Source organism: Mustela lutreola, chromosome X (assembly GCF_030435805.1).
Source record: "Mustela lutreola isolate mMusLut2 chromosome X, mMusLut2.pri, whole genome shotgun sequence".
In the NCBI taxonomy this organism is placed as follows: domain Eukaryota; kingdom Metazoa; phylum Chordata; class Mammalia; order Carnivora; family Mustelidae; genus Mustela; species Mustela lutreola.
The window spans coordinates 8,184,044-8,198,293 of record NC_081308.1 but is presented as its reverse complement, the minus strand read 5'-3'; the positions used below and the strand labels follow the sequence as shown (position 1 = coordinate 8,198,293).

At 42.2% G+C, this 14,250-nt stretch overlaps 1 long non-coding RNA gene across 1 annotated transcript in view; it reads right to left on the bottom strand.

Moving 5' to 3' along the window:
- Positions 1-11,912, bottom strand: part of LOC131821892 (uncharacterized) — a 52,605-nt gene extending 40,693 nt beyond the window's left edge. Inside the window, exon 1 of the long non-coding RNA XR_009350010.1 lies at positions 11,646-11,912. This is a non-coding gene — a long non-coding RNA (uncharacterized LOC131821892). The remainder of the gene's footprint in view (positions 1-11,645) is intronic.
- Positions 11,913-14,250: the final 2,338 nt, after the last annotated feature.

The following is a 14,250-nucleotide window of genomic DNA, read 5'->3' as shown; positions in this document are numbered from 1 at the left end:
AGGGGAAGCAGTAATGCTCTCTCCTTTCTCTCTACTGCTCCTTCCCTGGCCCTGCCAGCCTGATTCTATAACAAAACTCATCTGTGATGTGCCCAAACTGTGAGGGTCGCAAACTGTGAGCTCCTGGGTGAACAATGACATAAATGTTTTTTGTTTAATTTAAATAGAAATTTCTAAGTTAAATTAGCTTCCCAGTATTTTAAACTGAGAAATGTCACCTGTAACCGAAGTACTCTTTTCTTATTTCTTTTGTGCTTCATTCTTTTGCCTTCTCAATTTTATGACCTTCACCCTAACATCTGGTCATACAGCTGCCTGGAGAGAGACTGGAATTCATTAAAGAAAAAAAAATCTGAAGAGAAAACCCAAGGAAATATTAATCTCCAGGTCTTTAACATCAGGTTTATAGAGCAGGGCACTAATCCTCCAAAACTAACTTATTGCTTGAGAGAGGATTTTTGCAATTACTTTATGGCCCTCTTAAGTTTGCCAAGGAACAAGCTTTGAGGACCTGGCCTCACAGATTTCCACAGTACCCTGACAGTAGCTAATCCGTCTCTGCCAGCTGGACACATGTTACGACAGACAGAGAATATCCCATGGAAGCTCACTAGACAGCCTGGTCTGACTCGTATGGTCCCGTTTTTTTTTTTTTTAGCTTTTTTTTTTTTTTTAAGATTTTATTTATTTATCAGAGAGAGAGAGGGGGAGAGAGCGAGCACAGGCAGACAGAATGGCAGGCAGAGGCAGAGGGAGAAGCAGGCTCCCTGCTGAGCAAGGAGCCCGATGTGGGACTCGATCCCAGGACGCTGGGATCATGACCTGAGCCGAAGGCAGCTGCTTAACCCACTGAGCCACCCAGGCGCCCCCGTACGGTCCCGTTTTACACGTGTCGTCCCTTCAGCCCCTCCAGGTAATACCTCCTTTCAGCTCTCAAATGCATTCCAGGTCACAGGATCCATTTTATGGGTCACCCTAGCTATGACGGAAGCTAAGCAGCACCCTCTGTGATGGTTAATTTTATGTATGAACTTACCAAGCCACACAGTGCTCAGATATTTGGTCAAACACTATTCTCAGTATTTCTGTGAAGGTGTTTTTGAGGGAGATGGAAACTTAAACTGGCGCACTAGGTAAAGCAGATTGCCCTCCCTAACTTGGTTGGGCCTTGTCTAATCACTTGAAGGCTTAAATAGAACAAAAAGGCTGACCCATTCCCAAGTAAGAGGAGAACTCATCCTGCCTAATAGCTTTCAAACTCGTACACTGGCTTTTTCCCACCTTGGGATTCTAACTGAAACGTTGGCTCTTCCTGGGTCTTGAGCCTGCTGGCCTTCAGACTGGAATGACACTACTGGCTCTTCTGATTCTCAGTCCTTTGGATTCAGACTTGAACTATACTGTTGTCTCTGCTGAGTCTCCAGCCTGCTGAGTCACCCTACAGATCTTAGGACTCGTCAGCCTCCATAATAACATGAGACAATTCCTTCTAGTAAATATCTTTAGACACACACACACACACACACACACACAGGTTCTGTTTTCCTGAAGAACCCTATTACACCCTCCTGTCTTCTGATCTGAGGAACTCTCAGAAAGAGAGAGAAAAGCAGGAGAGGATAGTAGAGAGTTGGGCCTCCTGATTTCTTTTCCTTAGCTTGTGCCTGGCAAAGGAGAGACATCATGGGCAAATGCAGGAGAACACAATCTGCAACAGATGAAGATCTCATATGTCTCTGAAGTGCAATCATATACCTTGCCTGATAACCAAGTCATGCAGGAGGAGACCCTCAAATTCAGCTTGCTCAGACTACCCTGCTTTCCACTATGGAAAAAAGCTGAGCTTCTGAATGTAGAATTTGCTAAAGAGAATGGCCACAGAGGGGGTAAGGTGGCATCCACTGAAGATTCTATAGAAGACCACTTAAATCAAGACTGCTATGGTCTCAATGTTTTGACCTACTCCCCCCAAATCATATGTTGAAATCCCAACCCCCAAAGGTGATGGTATTAGTAGGTGATTAGGTCATAAGGGTGGAGCCCTTATGAATGAGATTAGTGCTCTTATAAAAGAGAGCCCACAGATCTCACTAGCCTTTTCTGCCATGTGAGGATACAATAAGAAGTCTGTGACTCAGAAGAGGGCTCTCACTCTGATCTTGGACTTCCAGCTCCCAGAATTGTGAGAAACTCATTTTTGTTGTTACTAGATACTCAATCTTTGGTATTTTATTAGAGCAGCCAAATGAAAGTCTGGGTCAGACTTCAGAGGAATGTGCAGTGACAAGAGAAAGATCTGAGGCCAAAGAAGCCACTGCAACACAAGACCCTTGCAAAGCCAAGAGTGGCCATATCACTGCTTCCCCCATCAAAGATGTAAGCCACACATGCCTGCCAAGATAGCAGCACCCAAGGGAACAAGTGATAATGCTTCCAGAACCCAGAAGGTAACCCAAAGAGCTGGACTCTTCCCACCTGCCACGAGGTTACAAAAACTACACCCTACCCCACACACGCCAATGCTCTTCTAGGGAGAAAAGCAGTAGGAAACTGGGTATTTTTATACTAGTTTGAACCATATTAGTCAGCAATTTTCAACCATTTGTTGAAATGTTTGAAACAACCTCCAATATGACTATAACATATAAAAAGGGTGTGTGGGTGGCTCAGTAAGTTAAACATCTACCTTTGGCTCAGGTCATGATCCTGGGGTCCTGGGATCAAACCCACACTGGGCTCCCTGCTCGGTGAGGAGTCTGCTCCTCTCTCTCCCTCAGCCCCTCCCCCTTGCTTGTGCTCTCTCTCACTCTCTCTCTGTCAACAAACATATAAATAAATAAAAACAATATGAAAAGCTTACAACTCAGTAATAAAAAGATGTAACTTATTTTTTAATGTAGGTAAAGGATTTAAATCAACATTTCTCCAAAGTAGATCTACAAATGGCCAACATGTATATGAAAAGATGTTCAACAGTATTAGTCATTAAGGGAAAAAAATTGAAACCACAGTGACATAGCACTTCATACCCACTAGGATGGCTATAATCAAAAAGACAGACAATGACAAGAGTTGGCAAGAGGTGGAGAAACTGGAATGCTCACTCACTGCTGGTGGGAGTGGAAATTGGTACAGCCACTTTGGACAGTTCCTCAAAAAGTTAAACACAAAGCTCCTATTTGACCCAGCAATTTCACTCCTAGGTATATACATAAGAGAAGTGAAAACATGGGGCACCTGGGTGGCTCAGTGGGTTGAAGCCTCTGCTTTCGGCTCAGGTCATGATCCCAGGGTCTTGGGATCAAGCCCCGCATCGGGCTCTCTGCTCAGCGGGGAGCCTGCTTTCCTTCCTCTTTCTCTGCCTGCCTCTCTGCCTACTTGTGATCTCTCTCTGTCAAATAAATAAATAAAATCTTAAAAAAAGAGAGAGAAGTGAAAACATAGTCTACAAAAAGACTTGTACACAAATGTTCATAGCACATTATCCATAACAGCCAAAAAAGTGGAGACAACACAAGATGTCCAACAACTTACAGATAAACAGGGTGTGGTTTATCCATACAATGGAAACTATTCAGACATACAAAGGAATGACGTATTGATACATGTTACACAGGGATAAACCCTAAAAACATATTAAATTTTAAAAAGCCAGTCACAAAGAGCCACGTATTACATGATTCCATTTATATGACATCTCTAGAGTAGGCAAATTCATAGAGACAGGAAGTAGGTTACTGGTGGCCAGGGGCTGGAGGGAGGGGAGTGACCACTAATGGGTATGGGTTTTGGGGGTTCCTTGAGGTGATGAATGTTCTGGAGTTAGATAGTGGCAATTGTATAACTTTGTGAATATTCTAAAAACTACTGAATTATAAACTTCTGAAGGTGAATTTTTTTGGTATCTGAATTATACCTTAATAATTTAGAAAAGAGGAAAACATTTCCTGGAACTTCAGAGTGGAGTAACATTTAAACAAGTTTGACTTTTAGGTGTTGCTTGTGTCTTCTTGTGCTTTTCCCTCTAGCCAGAGGAAGGGAGATTGGGAGAGGCCAAAATTACAGACTAAGTAATAGAATGAGCTCATTTTCTTCATATCTAGAATGTGGTATGAAAAGGATTTTCTTACCCTGTTATATGCATAAAGATCCATCTTTCTGGGGCGCCAGGCTGGCTCACTCTGTGAAGTGTGTGACTCTTGATCTCAGGGTTGTGAGTTCAAGCTCCAAGGTGGGTGTAGAGATTACTTAAAAATAAAATCTTTTTTTTTTTTAAGATCTACTTTTCTTGTTCTTTTTAAGTGTTTTTATCTGGTAATAGGGGCTGGTCATCCTGTATGAAAATAACCCTCTCAGTCCACCAGCAGCAGTGGTAGCCCACTTTGGATGGGCCATACACTCTCCAGGTTGTCATGGCCCCTTCCTCAACCAGCATCGTTCACTCACACTGCCTCTCTAGTTCTGAATATATTTTAATTTGTAATTCCTGGTAAAAAGAGTCAACTTCACATCTTCAACATCAATAAGCAGTGTTCGTATTTGTTTCAGTTTGGAATATGTTGAGCTGTGAATTACAAACATCTAGATAACACTACCTTAACAAATAGGGGTTTTTTTCCTTTCATATTTCAAGAAGTTTGGAATCAGGTAGTTATTCAAGTTGGATCAAGAGCCCAGTGATAATAAGATCCTGATGTCCAGAGGGTACTGGCTGTCTACCAAATATCTATTTTTCTCTTTTTTGTATTATTTGAAACCTGAGGTTATTTGAAGGGGCAATGTGATGAGCTAAAAACAAAATTTCCTGTTTCTCTTACAACTAGGAGTGTTTGAGATAGTCCTGGTCAATGTGATACAGGTAAAAGTCACCAAAGTGGACTTTTAGGAAGGCAATTTTAAGGGGTTAACACAGTGGGCATATACCTTCTTTTCTCTTTGCTCTTCCCCTTCTCTATGGCTAAAATGAAAATAAGATGGCTAGAGCTCTGACAGCCATTTTGAGAACAGGAGGATTCAGATGTCAAAGCACAAAGCCAAAAGGAGTATAGGTCCCTGGTTATATCATGTAATTACTATAGCAGTCTTAGACTACCCACTGTGGACTAATAGAGCCATAATTTAAGCCACCCTTTTATGGGTTTTTATTACTAGCAGTTGAATGCAATTTCTGATTCACATACTGCCAATGTACCTATGACTCCTTTGGCCTTTTCTTCAAAGTACTAAAATTGATGCTGCCTTGCTTATTACAAGAATATGGAGAGGGGAAAGGGTCATAGGCACAGCTTTCCTGTTTAGTTATAGGCACGGTAAGCACTGGGGCATTATTCAGAAACTAACTGGATATCTTAAACAGCTGTGGTTGAAATTAGGAATATACAAATTCTTCATTGAGTATGTACCACCACACTTCTTGTTAAGGAAGCTTTGCTGGTTGGAACAAATAAAGATGGCATCTATGCAAAACATCACCCTGTAACTCAGAATAGGCCACTGACGTTCTAGTTCAGGTTCTCTGAATCCCATATTTCCAACTATGTGTGCTGTGGAATAACTCGGTTTTCTTATCTACTCCCTCTATCCAAACTAAAGCAAAACTCTCGTTTGAACAGTTTATAAACGCAAATGCACTAAAAGCATAAAGGCTCATCCAATTCACAGTAACAAAGATGTGCAAACAACCTAAATGTCCAAGGGTGGACAAATGGATAAAGAAAAAATGTGGCATATCCATACAATGGAATATTATTCTGCTTTAAAAAAAAAAAAGAAGGAAATTCTGCTATTTGTTACAACATAAATGAACTTGGAGGACATTATGCTAAGTGAAATAAGCCAGCCACAGAAGGCAAATGCTATATGATTCCACTTAGATGAGGAACTCAGTGTAGTCAACTTCATAGAAGCAGAGAATAGAACAGTGGTTGCCAGATGCTGGGAAGAGAGGAGAATGGGGAGACACTACTCAACAGGTTAAAGTTTCAGTTTTGCAAGATGAGTAAATTTTAGAGATCTGGCTACAACACTGTGCCTATAGTTAACAATACTGTATTATGCAGTTTAGAATTTGTTAAGGGTGGGGAGGGTGGTTAGGTGGCTCAGTCAGATAAGCATCTGCCTTTGGCTCAGGTCATGACCCCAGGGTCCTGGGATTGAGTCCCCGCATTGGGTTGCCTTCTCCGTGGGAGCCTGCTTTTCCCTCTCCCTCTGCCTGCCACTCCCGTGCTTGTGCTCTCCCTCTGTCAAATAAATAAATAAGTAAAATCTTTTTTAAAAAAGAATTTGTTAAGAGGGTAGATCTCATGTTAAATGTTCTCTCTACAATAAATTTTTTTGATACACACTCATCCAGATAACTAGAAAAAAATAAATGTGTATACATATAATTTCCACCTAATGAAAACACAAAATTCTGGGTTGCCTGGATGGCTCACCCAGTTAAGCATCAGCCTTCCATTCAGATTATGATCTCAGGGTCTTGGGATTGAGCCCCACATTGGGCTTCCTGCACAGTGGGGAGCCTGCTTCTCCCTCTCCCACTCCAGCTTCCGATGCTTCTGCTCACTCGCTTGCTCTCTCTCTCTCAAATAAATAAATAAAATCTTAAAAAGAAAGGAAAAAAATGGGGCTCCTGGGTAGCTCAGTGGGTTAAGCCTCTGCCTTCAGCTCAGGTCATGATCTCAGGGTCCTGGGATCGAGCCACTCATCCGGCTCTCTGCTCAGCAGGGAGCCTGCTTCCCGACCTCTCTCTGCCTGCTGCTCTGCCTACTTGTGATCTCTCTCTCTGTGTCAAAGAAATAAACAAAATCTTAAAAAAGAGAGAGAGACAGAGAGAAATGAAAACACAAAATTTTTACATTCTTGTAGCAAACAACACACTCCAAGAGAACACCCTTTTGTAGGCTCGGTTTGAGCCATACTGTCCTAAATAGTTAATGACCTCCGTCTTACTCCTTTCTCTGGAGCTTGTATGTGTTTCTCTGGCTGTGCTTGTCATTTTGTAATACTTTTCTTTGTTTTCTCATCTCTTTCCTACTTGTCTGGGAGCCTCTTAAGGTCAGCAACTGCTCTTCTCTATTTCCTTACAGATAAATCTAATGACTTAACACTGGATAAAATGTTCTATAAATACTGGTTGCTTTGAATGAAGCTCTAGATAAAACTCATCACACTTTGAAGGAGGCCCATCAGTATGACAAATTTGAAATTATCTTTACTTGCAATTTGTACAAACACAGAAAAGGAAAATCCATTAAAAAGTACTCAAGTCTTTAAGAACTTGACTTTGATGGCCAGCAAAGAAGACCAAGGAAAGCATGCTGTTCCCCTTGATAGGTATTTTTTATTTATCCTTCCTATCAGAACTCATAGATTTTGTTTATCCTTCCTGTTCAATGAGCACCAAGAGGTGTAATGGTTGGGAAAGGTCTCTAATGTCTTTGGCACCCTCCTTCCAGCCTCCTATTTTAGGGTAGAACCGATGAGCTCATTTACAGAAAGGCTTGCCAGGCTCTGCATATGGTTTGTAATATAAATAGATCACATCTTAGGCATATCAGCAAGATAGAGGAGGCTTGCCCTCCCCAAAATCTGCTGAAGTAGAAATTCTCACCTAAAAAAGTATGCAAGCCACCTCTACTTTCTACTTCTCAGGGAATTTAAGGATGTGTTGTGTGAAAATTTCTTTGGCAAACTTAGATGAGTCTTGGACGATCCAAAAATAAAATATTCCAAAACTAAAGACTAAATGGTAATTCTGCTTAATTTCAGACTTTCACCTATTGTTGGGTTTCATGACTACGTATTTATTAAGATCAATTTATGATCACAATCTGGGGGTTATAACCTATTGCATTAGTGTAAACATAGAGTGATTTGATTCTACATTCTCACTTACAAATAAAACCTGATAATCTGATTTGCTCATGATATGACTCTCCAATAAAATAAAAATGAAACTACAAGGTAGAGTTGACAACAAAACCAAATGATTCGGAGGTATGCAATAGTCACAAACGGGTTGGGGGGGCTCTGTGATCTATTTTAACATCTAAGTATTTGTTTTTTTTTAAAATTTTATTTATTTATTTGACAGACAGAGATCACAGGTAGGCAGAGAAGCAGGCAGAGAGAGGGGGTGGGGGGAACCAGGCTCCCCGCTGAGCAGAGGGCCCGAAGGACCCTGGGATCATGACCTGAGCCGAAGGCATAGGCTTAACCCACTGAGCCACCCAGGTGCCCCTAAGTATTTGTTTTTAATGCTTTTCTATTTGAAATAGCTTAAGACTCACAAGAAGTTGCAAAAATAATAGAGTTCTCTGTACCTGTACCCAGCTTCCCCAAATGAGAACATCTTACATAACTATGGTGCACTGTCAAAACCAGAAACTAACATTGATAGAATATTACCAACTCAGCTAATAATCTCATTTGGATTTCACTCTTTTGCTATACTTTTTGGGGGGTGGAGCTTCAGTGTCTAGTTCTATGGAATTTTATTATATGTTGAGACATGTGCAACCACCACCACAAGCAGGATACACACTGGTATTCTTTTTAAACATTTACGGAAGCCCGACTAGGCACTGTTAGGCAGTTTTATATAGTAACCTCATGAGGTAAACTTACTATCTTCATTTCAGAGTGAGAAGACAAATATAAAAAGGAGAAAGTATACACCATGGCTTCTTCCATCCTTTACTATCAGGCATGTGACTAAGAGGAACTCTTGTCTAATGACATCAATTTCAACATGAGGGACTGATTTTCATAATCTTTATATTGGGCCTTCATTAAGTCATAGCTCTTCATTTTTAAATGCATAAAGAGAGAGTTCACACAAGTTCAAGTTCACATCCTTCAACTATTTTTTTTTTTTTTTTACTACCGTTAGACATGAAGTAAGAGAAGAGACAACAAAACAAAGAAGATCCACCCTGCAGCTCAGAATGGCAAAAGCCCCAGGTCTTGAGTCCCTTTTGCTTTCCCTCAAAACCATAGCAACTCTATTTCTGTTCTAGCTTTTCTCCTGCACCCAGACAATAACATTTTTATCCTCTGAGGATTATTTCTAAAAATAAAATGAAAAAGAAGAAACATGGAGCAGCCTCTATCTTTGGTTTGTAAATGTTACTTTTAACCGGCTATCTAGTTTAGTTCCCTACTAGAAAACACTGTCCAATGCACTGTCATGCAGTTAGAAAACATATGACCTAATACTTCATGTGCCTTGCCACCCCTATGACCACTGGGGGTCCCATAAAGGAAACGCAGTGGGGTTCACCGGGGCTCATCCCTGAGCCATGGGCCATTATTTCTTGTCTGACTTCCGCCTCTGCCTTTCCTCAACCATTACACCCAATCCAGCCTAAACCGTTGGGACCTCACAGCTGAGTTTTTCTCCTACTTCAGTGGCCACTCCTCTCAGTCCCTTTCCCCATTTCCTCCTCCTCTTTCTGACCTCCAAAGTTGCGGTCCCTGGGGACCATCCTCAGCCTTTTGCTTAAGACAGTGATTCTCTCTCAAGCAAGGGCAATTTTCACCCTAGGGGACATGTGGCAGTGTCTGGAGCTGTTGGGGTTGTGACAACTGGGGGTGGGGTGAGCAGAGGCCAGGGAATGTTGCTAAACACCTTACGAAGTATGCTGTAGGATGGGACAGTCCCCCAACAAAGGATTATCCCCCCAAAAAAGAATTAACCCTCCCCAGATGTTAATAGTGCCAAGGTTATGAAATTTTGCCCTAAAAGACCTTATTCAATGCTATGATATACCCAGATTCAGTCTACATGCTGGCCACTTCTAAAGTTTAATCTCTTGTCCAGCCTTCCCCTGCCAACTCCAGGTTTTTAAAAGCAACTGTCTTCATTTATGTCTATTAGGTGCCTCAAACTTAACTTGTCCACAAGCAAACTCTTGCTGTCACCCACACACCTGCTTCTCCCCCAACCTTTCCCATGTTAATGATGGCATCATCCAAGTAATCATCTCAGGTTTAAATTCTGATATTATGGAAGTCATTTGGTGCAGGCATACCATGAGTAGAATCAAAGAACAGTAGAGTCGTTAGGGATCGCTCTTATTCTGGACAAGAGGTAAGCAAGACCCCGAAGTTCTTGTGGTGTAATCTAAGCGGATACATTAAAGCTAATGGCACAGCCAGAATAGGACCATTGTTCCCTACAGCTTCTCTGTCCTAAAGGTTGTGATAACTCTTCCTGTGGATGGCTTGACTCCCTTAGGTAAAATATGCAGCTCGGTTGCTTTCGCTTGTTTCTGTAAGTCAATGTGAGATAGGTGGTTTTGTGGCGGGCACGGGTCATCCTGTGGGCCAAACCTGGGCTGCCACCTGTTTTTGCATGGCCCGTGAGCAGAATGATTTTACCATTTTTTAAATGTCTGGGGAAAAAAATTTCAGAGAACAATGATAACACAAGATATATAAAAATTACATAGGGATGCCTGGGTGGCTCAGTTGGTTAAGTGTCTGCCTTTGGCTCATGTCATGATCCCAGGGTCCTGGAAATGAATCCCGCATTGGGCTCCCTGCTCAGTGGGGAGCCTGCTTCTCCCTCTGCCTGCCTCCCTCCGTCTCTGTCTCTTTTTCTCTCTGGCAAATCAATAAATAAAATTTTTTTTTAAAAGAAAATTAGGTTAAAAACAAATTTTAGTGTGTGTAAATAAAGTTTTATTGGAACACAGCCACATCCATTCATTCATTGGTGCATTATGTATGGTTACCTATGAGCTACAACAGCTGAAATGAGAAGTTGTGACATATATAATCTGACCAGCAAAAGTGAAAACACTATCTGGTCCTTTACAGAAAGAGTTTGCTGATCCCAGTATCCGAAAAGAGCTCAAAGTTTAGAGTTTAGAAAAAATAAGAGATTTCAACTTTGTCTCAGCTGGCACTATGATCTTTGAATATGATTCAGCATCTATGAGCCTCAAGTTAAATGAGGATGATAATACTTTCCTTGAAGGATGTTAGGAGTATCAGATGCAATGGCCATAAAGATTTGGAATATAGTAGGAACTCTACAAACACAATAATACTTATTAATATTAGTTATTAGTATTAACACAAACTCTACCCCTCAAAATTTCCCCTTTGATATGCTTTGAGAGTTCCTACGTCAAATGTCTTTTTCCGAAATCCAAGCAAATACAAAACTTCAAACGACTGTCCTAGTCCCTTTCATCTATTAGTTGGATGATGACAGAACAGGTTCTCGTCACATCATGTTTTGACAGCAAACTGGAGGAAGGTTAATATCTTAATAATTCAAATGTCATTGTACCCAGTCGTAAATTCCCTGAGTAATTAGTTTCCTGGAAAATTGTCTCCTGAGTGATAAAGGTGACACTATCTGAAATAGGAAATTATCCTGCCCTGCCCAATCCTCTTTCCAACTTTGTCATCCCAAGAATGTCACAATTTAAGTTAACAGAAAATGGGGAACTGACTTTGGGTGAGTAAACAGCATGTAGAAGGAGTCTCTGAGCTACCAGAACCCCATCTTCCAGACCTCCTTGCAGGCCCCGCAGAAGGGCCATGGAAGCAGAGAATGGCCTTGATTTGTGATGGGCATCCCTGCAGGCTTCCAGGGGTAAGAGATGGGAGAACGCATGCCTGACACTCACCTTGCCCGTAGCCTCCATCGGGGCCTTGACCTCAGCCCTGGCCACCTCCAGTCCTTCAGACGATTCTGCCATCCCTGGTGGCTTCTCGGCCTCAGGCTTGTCTCCTGGCTTACAGCTCATTCCTGGAGTGGAAAAGAGGTCAACTCTAGCTCTTTTTCTTTGTGTGACCCCATCCTTTGGCCCTCTTGCATCCTGCCATTTTCTCCTGCTCTCTAAGGTAGTTTCGGCTAGACAGAGAGTCACTTCCAGCCTCCTTAGACTTCCTCTTCCTGCTGAACTCCCCTTTCTATGGTACTTTCTGGGATGATCCACATCTCTCACGAGTGACAAGACGTCATCTTGCTAATTAACATATGGCCTAATTATGGCTGTGTTACACTTTAGAAGACAGAATTAAAGTCTGAAGTGACCTAAGTAATTAGGAGGGGCAGACAGAGACAAATGAAAGCAGCAGCAGTAAAGTGGGGGTAGCCACTGACTTGGCCATGTCCTGTGAGGCCGAAAACAACTGGCCATGACTCAGGTGCATGGGCACCTTGGGATCAGCTCCAAGCAGGCTTCTGTTGTAAAAAGGGAGCATCCTATATAGGACAAGATGGGATTTTCTTTCTTCCTCCTGCTCTTTATCCTCTCCTCCATCACCCCGGTGCAGAGGTGACACTCAATAAGATAGAATATGTGAACGAGAAAAAGTCATGCCCACAAGGTTGAATTTTCAAACAGTGCTGCAGAAGAGACAGGACAGAGGGGGTGGGAGGGACGTGACAGTGTAATCATTGTGCTGATGTTGACCCTGCTCGTAAGTGGACCCTGCTCTGCTAGCCAGTTTGCCCTGGAATTAGGACAAACGAGGACATGATGTGTGCTTCGGTTGGGTTCCCCCAGAATTCCACTTTGGGTCAAGAATGTGTGTACAAGTCATTTATTTAGGATATCTAGGAAACACTGGCAGGGAGTGAAAAAATGAGACAGGGGAGTGAAAGAAGTCAACAGAAAGTATGTTAGCAAGCAAGTTAGCACTGGGGAGCTCAGCCCAGCTGGGGAACTAAAGGAGACAGAGTACAATAGCGCTCGGCCCAACTTCCCTGTAAGGGCACAGAGTGAATATTTCAGGCTCTGGGAGCCATGCAGTGTCCGTCACAATGGCTCGATTCTGCCACTGTAGAGAAAAAGCAGCCCTGGATAATACATAAATGCATGTGTATGGCTGGGTTCCAATAAAACATTATTTACAAAACCAGGCAGCCAGCTCAAGGGCTGTAGCTTGTCAACCCCTTGCTGGAGAATAGTGCTTCTCAAACTCCCATGATGAACCAGGTCTTAAAAAGTGCCAAATCCACTGTAGAACAAGACTTTTGTAAAAACAACAAAAATCAGTTGCTAGAAAAATGAAATTTAAAAAAGACATACAAAAGACACACTTCTTTTTAAATTATTAGAATCAAAGAAACAATGTCTCCGTCCAATTACTAGAAGAGCTTCTAAACATTTACTGTGAAGTTCTGCACCTAACATCACCGACAGCTTGGGGCCTTGACTTCAGCCATGGCCATCACCACTATCCACATTTCTTATCAGGTGAGGAGGCCGGAACAGTCATCCACTGACATTTGCCCAGCATAATAAAGGGCCGCCCCCCAGGATATGGACTGCCTGTCTTTCTAACTTACTGGGCAAACAGGCCAAGCACACCTCTGCAGTGGGAGGTGGAGGACCACAGGGGCTCCTGAGAGGAAGCTGTAGGCATGTGTGCCATGTACGGAAAAAGTGAGAACAAAACACATTGTGGACAGGGCACTGTTGGTGTCGCTCCATTGTGATGGAGTAGAAAGACTGGGCTTTGGAGGCAAAGAAATTGAGATGAAAGTCCTGATTCTGCCACTTAACCTCTGTCTCTCCAATTCCTTATTCTAAAAATGAGTATAGTATGCTAAGGGCCAGCTTCAGTTTTGGGGGTTTCCTTTAAAGAAGGAACTTTAGAGCAGTTTGAGGTTCACAGCAAAATCGATGGGAAGGTACCAAGAATTCCTTTACATCCTCGGCCCCACACATGCCTAGCCTCCTTTGTTATTAACATCCCCACCACAGTGGGACATTTGTTACAAATGATGAACCTATACTGCCACATCACCGTCACCCAAAGTCCATAGTTTACCTTGGGATTCATTCTTGGTGTTGTACATTCTATCATTTTTCACAAATGTACAATGATATGTACCCATTATAGTATCATACAGAGTATTTCCACTATCTTAAAAACCCTCTGTGCTCTGCCTATTCATTCCCTACCCATTCCATCCCACTGCCTGGCAAACACTGATCTTTTTACGGTCTCTACAGCTTTGCCTTTTCCAGGATGTCATGCAGTTGGGGTCATACAGTATGTACCCTGTTCGGATTGGCTTCTTTTACTCAGTAGTATGCACTGAGGGGTTTTCCCTGGCTTTTTATGGCTTGATAGCTCATTTCTTTTCAGTGCTGAATAATATTCTGTTGTCTGGATGGACCACTGTTTATCCATTCACCTACTGAAAGACATCTTGGTTGCTTCCAAGTTTTGGCAATTATGGCTAAAGCTGCTATAAACATGTGTGTTCAGAGTTTG